The following is a 17,217-nucleotide window of genomic DNA, read 5'->3' on the forward strand; positions in this document are numbered from 1 at the left end:
CAATCATAAGTAGATTTCTTGTAAGCAGCATATAGTTGGTTCTCTTTTTTGTTGACTCTAAGTCAATCTCATAAGTGGTAGCTTGAAACCACTTGCATTTAATGTAATTATCTGTTTGGGTTTATGTCTATTGCTTTATTATTTATGCTTGTTTCCTCTATTATTTGTTAAGTTATTCTGTTTTCCATTTCCTGCTTTTTTGGATTATTTGAATATTTTTTAGTAATCCATTTTAATTTATTTTGGGGTTTGACTATATTTGTACAGCTATTTTAGTAGTTGTTCTAGGGATAATAATGTATATACTTGCTTTTTACATTATAATTAAAATTAATATTTTACCACTTTCAAGTGGAATGTAGAAATCTTGTCACTAGAGAGATCCCTTAACTCCCCCCTAATATTGTGATTGTTATATTATTTCACCTATAAACACTGAAAACCGCCATAATTTTTTTTTAAAGATTTTATTTATTTACTTGACAGAGAGAGACACAGCGAGAGAGGGAGCACAAGTAAGGGGAGAGGGAGAGGGAGAGGGAGAAGCAGGCTTCCTGCAGAGCAGGGAGCCCAATGAGGGGCTCGATCCCAGGACCCCAGGATCATGACCTGAACCAACGGCACACACTTAATGACTGAGCCACCCAGGCACCCATATTTTTTTGTTCTTAATCATCATACATATTTTAAAGACATTAAAAGGAAACAATTACTCTATTGTTATACTTACCCAGAGATTTATCATATCTGTTGCTTTTCCTGCAATTCTGAGCTTCCAACTTTCCCTCTAATATCTTTTCCTTCCACCTGAAAAAACTTTCTTTAGCATTTCTGCTAGAGCAGGTCTGTTGACAACAAATTCTTTTATTAGTTTTCGTTCACACGTGATTTTTTCTTTTGCTCCTGAAGAAGAATATTTTTGCTGAATATGGAATTTTAGGCTGACAGGCTGTTGAGGAATGTCATCGAAAAGACATGACCACCAACTGACCCATGAGCTGGACGGGAGCACTTGGAGCCTCTTCACCCCCATTCCCTGTCCCTGGAATGCAGATTTCACTTGCATTTCTTGTTCTCAGAGGCTGCTCCAAGGACATACGTTGAGATAGTGATGTGGTGTTGAGAACACCTACACAGCATATGTGACTAAGGCCTCTTCATAAATTTTTAAGATTTGATGATCCATTCATCTTGCTGTCATCCAAGATAAGCCTTGTATGCAGGTTTCCTTCGCTTATTAAAACAGCCACCTCCCAACCTGGAGTGGCCTGCCTCTTTCTTTGGTCTCTCCCTGCACTCCACTTTTGAGGGCCAATTTCAGATTATACCCAAGTAGCTCCTAGAGAATTTCAAACCACCCTAGGTAATTTCTTGCAGCATGTTAAAATTGTTTTTCTACTGCTTTATGACCTCCAATGGTTTCTGATGAAAAATCCAGTCATTCAAGTCATGATTCCCCTATAGTAGTTCATATTTTTCTCTGACTGCTTTCAAGACTCTTTCTTTGCTTGACTTTTAGCAGTTTAATTGTGATTTATTTTTTCCCTTCTAAAATATAAGGTTGAGGGCGCCTGGGTGGCTCAGTTGGTTAAGCGACTGCCTTCGGCTCAGGTCATGATCCTGGAGTCCCGGGATCGAGGCCCGCATCGGACTCTCTGCTCAGCGGGGAGCCTGCTTCTCCCCCTAACCCTCCCTCCTCTCATGTACTCTCTCTCTCTCTCTCTCATTCTCACTCTCTCAAATAAATAAATAAATCTTTAAAAAAAATAAAATATAAGGCTGATATTTTTTCTATAGCTTCTTTATCTCTACTGAGACTTTCCATGTTTCTATTCAATAGAAATTTTCCTTACTTCTTGGAGCATGGTCATAGTAGTTGCTTTAAAGTCTTTGATTATTTTCAACATCTAGGTCATCTCAGAGTTGGTCTGTAGACTTTTCCCTTTAAGTTTCTTGAAATTTCCTTGTTTTTTTTTTATGTTGAGTAATCTTGGCTTCAGTCTCTCTACTCTACCACATTCATCCTGTGACTTGAGCTGACCTCCAGGTCCAGTGCAAGGGGATAGAGAGAAAAAAATAAAAGCAATGGGGAGTCTTTCCACAGTCTTCTGACCATAGTCTCTCTAGTCAGAGACAAGGATTGGCCTCTTTCACAGATTTAGGGCTTTCTGGGCCTCTGCAACTGCCCTGCCACCATGAGACTGTAGCTTCAAGACTGGAGCTTGCCTGATGGCAGGGCCAGAAGAGAAAACATCCAGCGGATTCCCCTTCTCTCTCTATTCCATGGACCTTCCCCTTCTCACTCCTCAAACCAGATAGATAGCACTTCTATCGAAAGCTCTTTTTTTTGTCCATGTTGGTGCACAGTTCTGAGATTTGGACTGTCTTTCAGTTTGGGTTGGGAGGTTAAAAAAAACAAAAATAATAACAGGAAACTCACTGCCAAATTGTAAATACTCCGAGTAGTGCCTTTCTTTCCCAGTCTCACTGCTACCATTTATTTTTCAGAGTCTTCAGATAGCTGCTCCATACCTCTGTACAAGGATTTTAGTTGCATTAGGTGGGAGAGACAGGGGAGAAAGTCCTTAATCAGTACTGGAGGCGCTTCACAATATTTTAAATCAGAATAAAACTACTTGTGTTAAGAAACATAATTATGTATTTTACATTAAATTTTATGAATAAATATGGCATATTTTTGGTATTTTAAAATATTCTACTTAGGCTAACAATTTACCCATTGTAACATTAGTAAAGATTATGAATTATGTTGGCGAATAATTGTAGTATCTATAAATAGATCTGTGCGATAATACAGAACAAAACATGGCCTAACACAAGCTCATAATTCCAGCTATTTGTTAACACCGTACTATGTACTATGTGCTTCACCTGAACTTCCACATTTAATCTTCATAGTAACCTTGTAAATTAGCTACTGTTATCCACATCTTACAAGTGTGGAATGGGTGGCTCAGAGAAGCTCAATCCATTTTTCAAGGAAAGGAAGGGTACAAATCCAGGTTTGTTATGCAGGGGTGGATTGATAAACTTTTCCTTAAAGGGCCAGAGAGTAAATATTTTAGGCTTTGCAGGCCATTCAGTCTCTGTTGTAAATACTCAACTCTGCCATTATATTGGGGAAAAAAAACTATTTGTAAATAAATGTGGGTGGCCATATTCCAATAAGACTTTATTTATAAAAACAGGCAACTGATCCATGGACTGTAGTTTGCCAACTCCTGCTCTAGAGACCAAAGGTCTAATCACTATTCTGCACTATTTCTTTTCCCACACAATCATCTTTCTACCAGCCAGCTCTATGAACTTGACCTTTTTCCTTTATGACAAAAAACTAGAATTAGTTGTGATTACATTATTATGTTATTAGAAATACGTGTACTTTTTAAAGTCAGAGTGAGTTTTTTAATTTGAGATTTGTCATTATTTTGTTGTTTTTCACTATTTATTTTTGTTAAATCAATTCCCATAATTTACTGAATGAGATGAATTTCTAGTCCGTCAAGTACCTCTGTAGAAAAACACAGCCAGCCAGAATATATTATGCAAAAATGGTCACTGACTCTGTTACCTTCTGAGATTTTAGGCAATGCTTCTTAACATCAATACAAAATTACATTGGAAGCTGCAGTTGGACAAGTAGCCAAATAGAATTTCTGCCTTGAGAAACAGAAATGGCAAAGGGAATTGAGGGATTAAGAAATGGTAAAAATAATTTATGGAAGAGGGAAAAAAAGTGAATTCAACATTTCTTTCCCTGGAGAAAATAGCATGAAACATTATCTGACTTAATTCTTTTTAAGTTTTTCTAAATTCTATTATTTTCAATATGGTATTCAATCTAATTCTATCAATTTATAGATTTTTAGCATCCTAGCATTCACAAAATATATTAAACTTTAACATATTAGTCTGTCTTCCTCATGGTCACCTTTTTACTTAGAAAACATATTACATTTTATTCAATTTCATATCCCATATTACTAAAAGTAAGGATAAAAGATACTGCTGTTTAAGAGTGAAACATTAGACTGAGATGTGAAAAAATGTGAAAAATCATTTGGATATTTTGAAAGTTCCTATATGGAAATACATATAAAATGATAAAAAGAACATACCTTCTCATTTTCAATTTTTTAAAAAAATTTTAAATTTAAAATCAATTAATTAACATATAGTGTATTATTAGTTTCAGAGGTAGAATTCAGTAATTCATCAGTCTTATATAATACCTAGTGCTCATTACATCACGTGGCCTTCTTAATGTCCATCACCCAGTTACCCCATCACCCCCCTCCCCTCCAGCAAACCCGTTTGTTTCCTTTGATTAAGAGTCTCTTATCATTTGTCTCCCTCTCTGGTTTCATCTTGGTTTTTTTTTCCCCTTCTTTCCCCTATGATCCTCTGTTTTGTTTCTTAAATTCCACATAGGAGTGAAATCATATGATAATTGTCTTTCTCTGACTGACTTAATTTGTTTAGCATAACACCTTCTAGTTCCATCCACATTGTTGCAAATGGCAAGATATCATTTTTTTGATGGCTAATATTTCATTAAATATATATATATGTATATGTATACACACACACACACACACACACACACACCACATCTTCTTTATCCATTCACCTGTCAATGGACATCTGGGCTCTTTCCATAGTTTGGCTATTGTGGACATTGCTGCTATAAATACTGGGCTGTAGGTGTCCCTTTGGATCACTACATTTGTATCTTTGGGGTAAATCCCTAGTAGTGCAATTGCTGGGTTGTAGGGTAGCTCTGTTTCAAATTTTGAGGCATCTCCATACTGTTTTCCAGAGTGGCTGTACCAGCTTGCATTCCCACCAACAGTGTGAGAGGGTTCCCCTTTCTCTGCATCTGCACCAACATCTGTCATTTCCTGACTTGTTAATTTTAGCCATTCTGACTGGTATGAGGTGGTGCCTTATTGTGGCTTTGATTTGTATTTCCCTGATGCTGAGTGATGTAGAGCATTTTTTCATGCTGTTGGCCATCTGTATGTCTTCTTTGGAGAAATGTCTGTTCATGTCTTCTGCCCATTTCTTGATTAGATTATTTGTTTTTTGAGTGTTGAGTTTGATAAGTTCTTCATCTCATTTTCAAAATTTGAAGAAGTGATTTAACTTAAAATGGAAATTTCCAATGATAAAAAAATGCTATTAATTTATGATGTGGCTTAGCTGTTTTAATTTCACCTAAGAGTAAGTTCACCTGTGTAGTATGTTTGTTAAAAATTGGTATTTAGAACCAAAATTTAGTATCTGTGTTAATGCAAACTGGAGAAGCTTATATAAGAGACTTTAACTATATCTTTGATATTTTAGTTTCTAAGTATCATAATCAAACCTGTGGTTTCAATGTATTGTTCTTAATGCTAAGTTTTCACAAATCTACTATACATGTAGATGTTTATGGGAATGGCATTAAGGGAATAAAAAAGAATTGGGTTTGACTTCCACATTGGGATCATCATTGTGTGTGGGCAAGGAGGACCAAGCACCAGGGATAAAGTTGATAATTCAGCAAAACTATGTCCTTGGAGTCAGATATGACCAAGAGAACATAAAAATATAAACTGGCAAAGTTCTTGGGGAAAAAAGAGTGTTCAATTTAAATAAACTTCCGAAGGACAGACTGACCTCAACTAGGTCAATTCTGTTCTAGACTTGTGTTAACACTGTGATGCTGCTGCAATTTTTAGCCAGACTTCACAGAATTTTTGGGCAACAGTGCTCATCAGTTGGAGCACAAAATGTAATTTTGTAATTTCTCTCTGTTGTCTCTAAGGAAGAACTATAAAGTGTTTGTTATAAAAATGCTTCATTGTGTAAAAACCCAAAAATTCCAACATAGAATATTCTTTTCCATTTTTGCATTTCTAAGGTCCATTTGTAAAGGATACATAATGAAAACTTCATTTTTAATTTCAAAATAAATTTACCTTAAATTTCTTGGCTACACTGGTACTACTAGATCTCTGTAAATAAAAATAGTAAAAAAAAAGTATTGAAACCTCAAATATTTAGACTTCATATTTATATACCACATAGCTCAATACAGACCCAATCATGTTTATTTATTTTTTACCATGTGGAAGTAGAAAGTATAAACCCTATATTAATTATTTCAACTCTGGCTGCAAAGATATATCAAAACCAGAATCTATAAGCCTCCATTAGGAATTTAATGACAAATCTTGAAAGAATGAAAGACAATTGCCATATTTGCTTTTGAAAAAACAGAGTCATTATATTTGCTAGATAGATAAAGTTTATGGGTATTTATAATTCCACATCAAAAAAATTTATGTTATATCTATTTTGTTCTGTATCTTTTTTACCATAAGTTGTTTTTTTAATTTACCATTATTTACCATTTAATTTTTATCTATTTGCTAAGAGAGTCAAAGTGCTTTCATAAAACAGTGAAAATACTATTATTTATAGTTTTAAGGAATTTTCACTTATAACTTTGAGGCAATGACAGTTATAGGGAATTTCACTTGGTTTGGAAATGTGTGTTGGTTCACTTAACGCTGAATCTTAAGTTGAAGATGATTAAATTTACCCCCGATCTTGTGATAGTTAACTCAAGATAACAAAAGATAAAGATAGTTATCTTTATTCTGTAATTTCCCATATACAAATGATTTGACTTGTTAGTAAGTCACCCAAATTTTAGTTCTTCATATCTTGCTACAGAAATACCTGTAAAAAACACAACAACTTTAATAATCTCTAAAAAGAAACACAAATCCGTCTTTCTTTGACAAAATACATCTTATGCATTATTGAAAATACCATATTTAGCTTTATATTTTGTCTTGAAGTTTCCCATTATTATAAATTACCAAATGCATATTTCTGTTTCAAATGAACTTCTTTGCCAATTTCCTATTTCTTCCATTAGCATTTCCATTCTTCTAATTGTCCAGACTGGTCATCTTAATTTTTCTAATTTGCCTTCAATTCGATGGTCTCACCATAAATTGCTTTTATAATTCAGTTTTAGGAGAAAATTCCTGAGGAATCAGAATACTTCCTAATAACTGATAAAAAAAGATCTTGTGACTCAGTTTGTTTCTTCTTAGTTTGGGTAACCTTAACTGCCAGAAAGCCATAGAGTTATGGTTAATCCTCAATTATAATAGCCATTTTATCTAGTTTGTGTAAAACTGACAGATAAATTATTATTCAACAAATACCTAATGAGCATGTATTATATGTAATAAGTTAAAACTAGTTTTTATTATAATTTTATTTCTATGTCTGTGATTTTATTTTTTTAAGATTTTATTTATTTATTTGACAGAAAGACAGAGAGAGAGAGAGCACAGGCAGGGGAGCAGCAGAGGGAGAGGGAGAAGCAGGCTCCCTGCTGAGCAAGGAACCTGATGCGGGACTTGATTCCAGGACCCTGGGATCATGATCTGAGCTAAAGGCAGACGCTTAACCCACTAAGCCACCCAGGCGGCCCTATCCATGATTTTTATGGTAAGATTATATTTTAATGATGTTATTAGAAGTTGTTTTAATACTGGAAGTAGATAAATGCATGCAGATGACATGAAAAAAATGCATCTGACCCATTGACAAGGCCTATGAATTCTCTTTGAAATATTTATTATATCCTTTTTGATTTCCATACTAATATTAAGGAAAGACACACTCTGCCTCATCCTGTCAACCTGTGCACACACACTCTTTTTGGGTGACATTTAACAGTAAGTCACTATAAATTACACTGCCATACACATTGTATGTCACTTTTTAATTTTCCAATACTATGTCTAAATAAATGCTGCTATGGACTGAATTGTGTTCTCCCAAAATTCATATGTTGAAGCCCTAACCCTCAATGTGACTGTATGTGGATATAGGTCCTTTAGAAGGTAGCAAAGGTTAATGAAGTTATAAGGGTGGGAGTCCTACTTCAATAGGATCGGTGACCTTAGAAGAAGAGAGAGAGATCTTTCTCTTTTTTTTTTTTTTAAGATTTTATTTGTTTATTTGACAGAAAGATAGAGAGAGCCAGAGAGCATAAGCGGAGGGAATGGCAGAGGGAGAGGAAGAAGTAGGGTCCCCACTAAGCAGCTCGATCCCAGGCCCCTGGGATCATGACCTGAGCTGAAGGCAGACGCTTAACCATCTGAGCCACCCAGGTGCCTCGATCTTTCTCTTTCTACCAGTGGAAGAACACAGCAATAAATTTATTCTTTATAAGCCACAAAGAGAGCCTTACCAGAATCCGACTATGCTGGCACCCTGATCTCAGATTTCAGCCTCCAGACTTGTGAGAAAATAAGATTCTGTTCTTTAAGCCTAATCTACAGTACTTTGCTATGGCAGCCCAAGCTGTATAAATAACTTATGTTATATAGCCCAACTATGCTTTATTGTAGTTCTAACAATGGAAGTATTGGATAGTAACCCAACCAATAATAAAAAAAGTAGCATTTTGTTTCACATTTTGCTACTATTTTTTGTGGGTGATCTACTTAAAGGCACCCTTTGGTGGCTAGTGTAATTAGCAAGAGAAGATGTGTACACTTGTACCCTAGAGATGAGTAATATTAAATACTATAAAACTATACCCCTATATCTACCAACTCTGTTACTACAATAGGCCAGACCATTATCCTTTTAGGTTTGGGTCATTTCAGGGTCCTTCCAAGAGATTACCTTATTCACTGTCTCTACCAGACATATTCAACTTAAATTATACTTTTAAAAAAATATTTTACCCTGGGGGTGTCTGGGTGGCTCAGTCATTGGGCATCTGCCTTCGGCTCAGGTCGTGGTCCCAGGGTCCTGGGATCGAGCCCCACATCAGGCTCCCTGCTCGGCAGGAAGCCTGCTTCTCCCTTCTCCTGCTCCCCCTGCTTGTGTTCCCTCTCTTGCTGTGTCTCTCTCTGTCAAATAAATAAATAAAATAAAAAATAAATGTTTTAGTTTGAAAGCTCATGAACCTCTATAATCTGGGCCTAATTTAAATTTCCCACATATAGTAAGTGCTCAGTAAATACTTATCTAATTAATTTTCCTTTTTCAACATGTTCTCACTGTCCCTTGATCTTGACATTATCATTCCTGTATTTTCCCTTTGTTCATCCTGTGATCGACTCACTACCCAAAATGCCTGTCATAATCCTACACATCTTCCAAGAACAAATACAAAATGTATTTCTTACAAGAAACTTTTCCAATTCCAAACCACGTGGACATTTTCCCCTATAATTGCTCTGACCTAAACTTTTCTTTTGATCTAAACTTTTCATTCTAGCAGTGTATGCATCGGGTATGTGAGCATGTATTTGTAGCATTTTTTAAATTATCTTATCACCTCATCTAGATTGTAAACATCTATAGGGCTTCCATTCTCTATACCCAGTACTCTTCATCAATCCTTCCCTGGAAACTCAGCCCCAGATAATCTCTCTACTTTGAATATCTAGTACGAATTTCCTATAGTTTTCATTTGGCCATTAATTATACCTAATATGCTATTAATTTGCTATCTGTCATGTGTTATATTCTTCACATGCTCTTGCTCTATTAACTACATTTTAAATTCCTTGAGGTCATAGGCTTTTATTCATTTAAAGTCTAGAACTAAACTATGTAAAATTTTGTGTATGTGAGACATAAAATTATAGCCTGGAAGGCAAAGGGCTAGAAGACAGAAGACCTCAGTTCTAGTCCTTGGTTTAGCTAACCAACCACCCATGTTAGAAGTCTTTTAATAAATCTTTCTGAGTCTTTCTAAAATAAAGTTGTAGTGGGAGGAGATTGTTAAGATCTTTAAAAATTTCTTTTTTGAAATTGGGCCATAGTTTGCCTCTTCTACAGTGTCCAAACTGATACACTAAGAGATGAATTACGTATCTCTTTAAAAAGAGGATGGGAACAAAGGAGACCTCTAACAACTAGAAGCAGCCAATGGAGTTTGTGAATATGGCAAAGGTTATATAAAGATTATGAATCCTTCCAGAGAATATTCTTGGTTTTACTTTGTTGCTTTTTAGGTGTTGGTTACCCACCTATGTGGGTCAATCATATTGAGGTATTAATCAGAGTTCTTCAGAGAAACAGAACCATCCTATACATGATCTATACATATATGTATACACATGTACATACTTATGTAATACACATGTACATGTGTGTATGTATACATGTGCATAAACACATGTCTATATGGAGTGTGTATATACATATATATTGAGCGAAAGGTTTATTTTAAGCAATTGGCTCACATGATTGTGGAAGCTTTCAAGTTCAAAATCTGCAGGGTTATGCCATAAGGTTGGAAATCCAGGGTAGAGTTATAGTTTGAGTCCAAAGGCAGAATTCCTTCCTGCTCAGGGAAAGACAGTCTTTGTTCAACTGACTGGATGAGGCCCACCCACAATATGGAAGACAATCTGCCTTATTCAAAGATTACCAATTTAAATGTTAATCTCATCCAGAAAACACCTTCACAGAAACATCCAGAATAATTTCTGACCAATTATCCAGAAACTGGCCTAGCCAAGTTGACACATAAAATTAACCATCACACATAGATTCTGTCCTTAAGAGAAATAAAGAGTAATTCATATGATTTGCTTTTATTTCATTCCAAGGACAGTTTATCAGTCCTCTCATTCCTGATCTGAAACTTGAGAGAGTAGACATCCAATGCCTTCCCTTGTCGTTCTCAGTAGGCTCACTATTCTTACTAAGAAAAAGCAGTTTTGCTATAGTATATGGATCTCAAGTCAGATAATCTATTTACATATTCCAACCCCACTACTATTCACTGTAACTTTGAAAAAGTCACTTAGTCTTATTGAATCTCAGTGTCTTCAACATGAAAATGGGAAGAATAACATCTACCTCACAGGTAGGTTATGAGGACAACATGAGGGTTTGTGGAAAATGGTAAGCATAGTAACATATTAACCCTAACCATTATGTGTTAAATAAAATCTCTCTGGCTACTTAAAAGAATTATTTTGAAAACTACACCATTCACTCATATCTATTCAGTCATTTAGCAAATATTTATTGAATACCAATGACTGTAGTATTACACTAGGCTTCTCAAAAACAACAATACTGTATGAAAATGTAGATTATCAAAAACACTGAATAGTTAATATTCTGTATAGTTATTATCGACTCAAGTACAGCTAGGCATGGGATGGAATAACTTTTAGTAATAGCACTAGGTCATTAAATTGGCATTACTATATACCTATAAAGGGATCTTAGGTTAGGTTCCCTAGAAGCAGGGACCAAGAGGGGAATTCTCCTATAAGTGATTTGTTAGAGATGACTCCTCTTGAGTGAGAGAAACAGGTTATGGCAGTAAGAAGAAGATAAGTAAGCAAGATGTGGTCCTGTATGAAGACCGGCTTCAGCTCACCTTGAATCAAAGGCTAGCTTGTTGTACCCAAGAGTCTGTCTTTGGCTGTGGGATGCGCTTCTGATGATGAAGGCCATAACCTCTTAGGTACGGCAGTACTCTTCATAAGGAAGGCAATTCTTTAGAGAAGGAAGTAGCTATGGGTATTAGCCAACATTCTTAACAGCTGGGCTGGATGCAACTTGCCGTAAAGGGAATTTGAAACTGGCAACAACAACCTCTGCTACAAAAGGACAGGGATGTTCATAATAACAGAGGCACTGCAAAGGTGTTAAGAGCTCTCTGAACTCTCAAAAAAAAAAAAAAAAAGAAAAAAGAAAAAAGACCTGACATTCACTGTAGTCTTTTACAGTTTTGGAAAACTGGTCCTTCCTTGAATTACATATACATTAAGTTCCTACGAATACTATTATTTTATTATCTGGAATTTCTCTTTCTTATGAAAATATAAACTCCATTTTCTTTTGAAAACAGAGCCAGAGGAAATCCTTATTTCTGTTTTCTTGATTATCTGTTAGCTGCTAAGAGACCCAAGTGTACTTAAGGCTGAAGCAATTCCGTTTCTTAGAAACAGCAAGCAAACAATTGTTGGATTCATATTACAAAATTAGATAGACAATATACCAAATTTATTCTAAGTAAGAAGTAAATAGAATAGTGTACTTTTAATGTAAAACTGTAATAAGCAATTTTTCTAGAAAGATAGGTTTGCAAATGTGGACATTTGTATAAATAGTTAATGGCAGATAACTCTAATAACATGCATAGCCACAATGAAAATTAGAGCTTTAGTTTTTCACTTTTACCTGTTTGTTCTTAAAACCAAGTAATCAATTATATTAGTAATTACACGTATTCATAGGGTGAATTCTCATACAGCTGTTTCCATTAAAAGGTAGCTGGAGAAACTATAGTATCTAATAATTGCTTTAAGAAGCAGACTCATAGGCTTTTAAAATCATAAAGAAGTACCAAGATACTCACTTATGTGATTTATAATGGGAAACTTTTCCTTTTCTGTCCTTAGTATAAATATCCTAACATCATTATTAACATTACATAATATTTATTTGCAATACGTTACAGCATTTTTAAGGTCCCAGGAAGCTGCTATGATTAATAATAAGGCAAGGGGGAAAGGACTCATGATTTTTTTTTCTTTTTTTCTGTTCCTCCAGGTGGGAAAAGGAGCACCTAAAAAAACTTGGTTCTACTGGCGACAATAGGCAAAAAGCTCAAGTTCACAATGTGTCAAAACAGTTCTAGGCATTGGTTCTTATTTGAATTTTTAGAGTTATTCCATAACACACAGGACACTAGAAAAAAAAATGTTTTTGCTGTCCTCCCTAATCTGTAGCTACATTGTCTCTGTTTTCTTAGGATTAGATTTGGTTACACTAATAGAAAAATGTGTAAGCAAATACTCTCATAATCTAGAGATGAAGAGAACTTTAATAAAAACTCAAGTGTACAATTCATAAGAAAAAATATATTGATGGACTTGACAGAATTAAAGTTAAAAATTTCCATTCAATGAAAGGTATAATAGACAAAGTTATCAAATATGTCACAAACTGGAAAAAGATTATCAAAATAACCAAAACAGCAAGAAGCTAACATCTAAAATATACAAGGAATTTACAAATCCATAAGAATAAATGAGAATCCCAATATAAAATATGGATAAAACTAGGCAGTTCACTGAAAATCAAATCTGAATTAGCAAGTATATAAAGAGATGCTCAAGTCTTGACTTTCAACAGATTGGTAAAAATTTGAGGTAAGCCAGCTATTAATGAGTTATAGCAAGATGAGTGCTCTTGCACATGGCTAATGGCAGTGAATACTGGTACAGCCATTGTAGAGAACAATCTGGGCATACTTACTAGAAATGAATATGATCCAGTAATCCATTCCAGGAATGCATCCCAGAGAAACTTGAGCCCAGGTTCATAAGGGGACAGGCACAAAGATGTTCATTGTAGCAGCAGGTTAGAAGCAACTGGGTGTCCATCACTATAGAAATGGGTAAACAAAATGTGGTGTATACATACAGTAATTCAGCATGCAGAAGCAATAAACTAGCTATATACAGGAGTATGGGTGAATCTCTAAATGAATATTTATTTAAAAATTACAAATTGAATGAAGGCTACAGTATACTGTCATGTATATAAATTAAGAATAGATGCACATATAAAACAATACCACATATGTTTCAAGGAACCACATATATCCAAAGATACCTGTGAGCTTTGGAACTTAAATGCAATATAATGGTGCTTATAGTGAGGAGGTTGGTAAATAGAGTTAAAATGGTGGATGAAAGTCTAAGTAATAAAATGGGGGAAGAAAGATGCCTTTGTGTAGGCAGTTGACACATGTGTTGTACACTGGTAAGTATTATTAACTCAACACCCTGCATCTGAGATTAAAAATATATGAATTATATAACTATAGTGCCTATGCTTTGTAAGTTAGGAAAAAATATTACATCATGAATAAATATATTTAATTACTCTTGTTTCTTTACTGACTATCCCAGAACATGCCAGACTTCCATTAATTTTTTAAGTCTTATGCCATTGTCCCCCTCTGTGCCGAGAACAGAGTTGTATATGTGAGAGTATTTGGATTAACAAATTTTCAGATAAGATTTGGGATTGTGGTGGCAAGGGATGGATAGATGGGATCCTAACTGAAGGTTGAAAAAATGTATCTTATTGCTGCTGAGAATTAATTTTGAAGGTGGAGAGAATAGAGATTCCTTTCGGAACTGGAGATTCTTTTGGAACTAGAGGAGAAAGAGTAGAATAATCACTATCATACTGTGAATGGAGTAGCCTTCCAATCAATGAAGGAGATGAAGCTTGCTTTAAGTTCCTCCTTTCCCCCCCCCCTCTTCTCAGTGTTTCCTTATTTAGGACTATCACTATATTTTTCCCTGAAAACTTAAAGAAATTTGTTTTTACTTCAATCTACAAAATAAAACTAGTAAGAGCCAACTCAGGATGTGCTTCCTCAATCTAGAAAACTTCAACAGCTCCTTCTCCCCTTTTAGGGGAAATATGCTTCGTTTGTTTTTGATGAAAATTATCATTTTGTTATGATTACTAAATGTGTGAATTACTAAATTATAGTGGGCCATTCCTCTGGAGGCTGTGGAGAGAAGAAATGCCTTACATAGTGGGAGTTGATAAACTGAGTTGGATTCTCACTGAGATTTAGAATCACATTTAGCTATTCTCTGAAAATGATTTCAATGAGAGCCAAATGTCTCTGAAAGGGAAATTGATCTTTGGGTAAGATCCAACAGGAGGTTGGAGCTTTGAAACAAGAAGATATATGTGGCTTGCTCAGTCCTTTGGAAGGTGCAAAAGATAAGTGGATTGGCTCCAGGAAATAATGGTTGAAGAGAAAGTAATGCAAGGCATAAAGAATCAGGGATATGATGTAATAAGACAGGGTCCAATATCTATTTCAGCTACTTACTAATTTTGTCACCTGTATTGAGTCAACAAACATCTCTGAACCTTTGCTTTCTTTTTTGTATGAGAAAGAGGTGAGAAAATCTTTATTTTGTATTCATCTATGAATGTTACCATCAGCTAAAAAGATCACTTGGCAGCTAAAAAAATATGAACAGAGAAGGAACTGAGCTCCACTCATTTTAATAACTGGCTAGTAATCATTTTAGTAACTGGCTAATAAAGAAATGGGCCTGAAATATAGTAGGTACTCAACAAATACTTGTTGAATGGATGCATCAGAAAAATGGAATAAATCAAGAGGAAGTAAAGTCAGAAGAGAATACCAAGACCAGACTCTCAGGCCAGGCATATAGGAGGCAGAGGATGGAATTTAGGAAGGCGGATAAGAAAATGGCCTCTTTGCCCAGAGGTCAGGACCAGGAAAAAAGCTGCAGGAGCCAGGATAGCTGTAGCATAAAAGTGCTGAGAGCCTATTATCTATACAGGAGATTAGCAGGCATGTTTTAAAGAATTAAGATTCACAGTAGTAATGCCTACCCAAGTATACCTTCAACAACATGTCTGAACAATTAGAATTATATTTAAGGCAGCTAGAAGGCAAGGTGAGGAAGGGAAGTGAGGAGTCCCATGAAATTGCCATAGGTAAAATCAGACATACACTAGTAGTATAAGTATGGTAAAAAAATTAATCTGAGACATCTAGAAAATAAAGAATTCTGAAAAATGAAAATTATAGTATCTACTCTGAAGAATTGTTTTGAAGAGTAAATAAGTGAACATATGAAAAGGACTTAAAATATGCCTAACATGATTTTTAAAATTGTATTATTATCATTATTATTGCCTTATTGTTTTTGTTGTTACTATAGTTATTATACATAATAGAGTATGTATTAGCCAACTCACTCTTTGGCTTGACTTCAGTTCAAGAACTTGTAATTTGTAAAGTACTGCTTCTTTATTATTATTTTTATTTTATTTATTTATTTGACAGAGAGAGACACAGCGAGAGCAGGAACACAAGCAGGGGGAGTGGGAGAGGGAGAAGCAGGCTTCCTGCCGAGCAGGGAGCCTGATGCGGGGCTCGAACCCAGGACCCTGGGATCATGACCTGAGCCGAAGGCAGACGCTTAACGACTGAGCCACCCAGGTGCCCAAGTATTGCTTCTTTATTTTTGGGTTTTCTTCCAAGTGTGATTTTTTTCCTCCTTTGTGCTCTTTTAAAAGTCCTCCCCATCCACGCCCCCCCCCCCGCCCCCCCACAATTCTAGCTTTGTTTTAGCAGCACCAAGGAAAAAGGACCTTTCCACTTAGGCCAGGGAGGCTAAGTGGGAGGTGGCTGTGGTCTGGCCATTAAGGCCTAGGATCTCAGATGTTAGAGGAACAGAAAAGTCAGAGCAGAACCATGGGAAGGGCAGGAATAGAAACAGGCCTGGTTGAAGTTTTCCTTCACATGACTGTGTAAGAGATGAATCATACCACATTCAACTGTACTTAGATAACTTTTCCAAGGAGAGGTGATGTCCCCCTCTAGTGTTTGTTTCTAGTTTATATAGTTGACCCTTGAAAAGAACAGGTTTGAACTGTGAGAGTCCACTTACATGTGGATTTTTTTGTATAAATACAGTATTGTAAATGTATTTTCTCTTTCTTATGATTTTCCCAATAACATTTTTTCTCTAGCTTACTTTACTGTAAGAAGAGTATATAATACATATAATATACAAAATAGGTGTTAATTGACTGTTTATGCTATTGGTAAGGCTTCCGGTCAATAGCAGGCTACTAAGTTTTTGAGGAGTCAAGAGTTATACGTGGACTTTCCACTGTGCAGGTGTCAGTACCCCAACGCCCATGTTATTCAAGGGTCAACTGTAATACCTTCATCTGAGTGATGAAGCGTAATACCTTCACCATTGCTTCCTAAAGGCTACTGCTTTGTAAGATACATACTTTTAGCAGTGGACAAAGTTAAATATAATGTGAAAACTCTGCAACTGAACAGATAAATGAGAAAATTACTATAAGATTTGTTACCGAAATCATATTAATACCGATAACTTGCCAGTAGATCTACTAGAGTTAACAAATACGGTTTATCACTGCTAAATCAAATTTTCAAAGAAATTTAGTTCTAGTGAAATGTGTTAGACTGTTGAATAAAAGTTTTAGCTAGTTTTGAAGTTACCTTCATCCCCAAAAGGTTTTTACTCTGACAGAAATAGGCCTCATTCCGTAACTTAGTTCCGCCCTTAAACTCCTTGATCAAACATA

This window comes from Callorhinus ursinus, unplaced genomic scaffold, assembly GCF_003265705.2.
Source record: "Callorhinus ursinus isolate GAN/ISIS: 27379988/994484 unplaced genomic scaffold, GSC_fseal_2.0 scaffold5, whole genome shotgun sequence".
In the NCBI taxonomy this organism is placed as follows: Eukaryota; Metazoa; Chordata; class Mammalia; order Carnivora; family Otariidae; genus Callorhinus; species Callorhinus ursinus.